The sequence below is a fragment of the Vicugna pacos genome, chromosome 19 (assembly GCF_048564905.1).
Source record: "Vicugna pacos chromosome 19, VicPac4, whole genome shotgun sequence".
NCBI classification, from domain to species: Eukaryota; Metazoa; Chordata; class Mammalia; order Artiodactyla; family Camelidae; genus Vicugna; species Vicugna pacos.
The window spans coordinates 9,116,181-9,117,893 of NC_133005.1; the positions used below are offsets into that span (position 1 = coordinate 9,116,181).

The window sequence follows — 1,713 nt, forward strand, 5'->3', positions numbered from 1 at the left end:
TTCTGACTATTTTGGGTTGAAATAAAGTGCATCTAGGTGAAAAAAACAAAGGTATATAACCAGTAGTCATTTTAACCATTTTTAATTCTTTGTATTTCTCTCCAAAATTCAGAAATTGAGCTATTGTAGTAATTGACATTTCAAAAAAATATATATCCTTTAGCAAACAATGATATTTCTAATTATTTGTTGTTAACAACATTGAAAGAGGCATAATTGCTCCTTTCTCCCTCTCAGAACCTTCCTGCCACTGCATTTGGACCTCACTACTCCAGCCTCTGGGGCCCATCCCATCCTTCCAGCCTGTGACCAGCAGCAGAAAAAAACAAATTACATATCATTTTCTTGCCCTGTAAACACCTTGAAGTGAGCAAAAAGATTAGAATAACTTTTAACCATAGGGAAATTGTGCACATCCAGGGAGGTCAGTGTAGCAACCAGATCGGTGCCAAGTTCTGGGAGGTGATCGGTGATGGACATGGCAGTGACTGCACCGGCACCTATCATGGGTCAGCTGGACTGCATCTCTGTGTACTACAGTAAAGCCACAGATGTTAAATATGCTCCTCGTGCTATCTTGGTGGATCTAGAACCCAGGACCATGGACTCTGTTCACTCAGGTCCTTTTGATCAGATCTTCAGACCAGACAACTTTGTTTTTTGTCAGTCTGGTGCAGGCAACAACTGGGCCAAGGGCCACTACACAGAGAGGGCCGAGCTGGTTGATTTGGTCTTGAAAGTGGTTCGAAAGGAGGCCAAGAGCTGTGACTATCTACAGGGCTTCTAGCAGACCCACTTGTTGGGCAGGGGTATGGGCTCTAGGACGGGCACCTTGCTCATCAGCAAGATCCATGAAGAGCATCCTGACCACATCATGAACACCTTCAGTGTGGTGCTGTCACCCAAGTTGTCTGACACTGTGATGGAGCTCTACAACGCCACCCTCTCCATCCATCAGTTGGTGGAGAACACCACCGAGACCTACTGCATTGACAATGAGGCCCTTTAGACATCTGCTTCTGCACCCTCAAGCTGACCATGCCAACCTACAGGAACCTGAACCACCTCGTCTCAGCCACCAAGAGTGGTGTCACCACCTGCCTTCACTTTCCTGGTCAGCTCAATGCTGACCTCCACAAGCTGGCAGTCAACATGGTGCCCTTCCCACATCTCCACTTCTTCATGTCCAGTTTTGCCCCTCTCACCAGCCATGGCAGCCAGCATCATCAGGCCCTCACTGTGCCCGAGTTCACAAAGCAGGTCTTCAATACCAAGAATATGATGGCTGCCTGTGGCCCCTGCCATGGCCGGCACCTCACCATGTCTGCTGTCTTCCATGAGTGATGTCAATGAAGGAGGTGGATCAGCAGATGCTCAAAGTGCAGAACAAGAATAGCAGCTACTTCATGGAATGGATCCCCAACAATGTCAAGACAGCCATTTGTGACATTCCACCCCGTGGCCTCAAGTTGGTGGTCACTTTCGTTGGCAACAGCACGGCCGTCCAGGAGCTGGTCAAGTGCATCTTGGATTAGTACACTTAATGTTCCATGGAAAGCGTCCCTCCACTGTTACACAGGTGAGGATGTGGACAAGATGGAGTTCCCCAAAGCTGAGAGTAACATGAAAGACCTCATCTCCGAGTACCAGCGGTACTACCAGGATGCCAGCGCAGAAGAGGAGGAGGATTTCGGTGAGGAGGCCGAAGGCTGA

General features: G+C 48.4%; 1 pseudogene; it reads left to right on the forward strand.

Moving 5' to 3' along the window:
* The first annotated feature begins 537 nt into the window (after positions 1 to 537).
* Positions 538 to 1,713, forward strand: LOC102544241 (tubulin beta chain pseudogene; annotated as a pseudogene).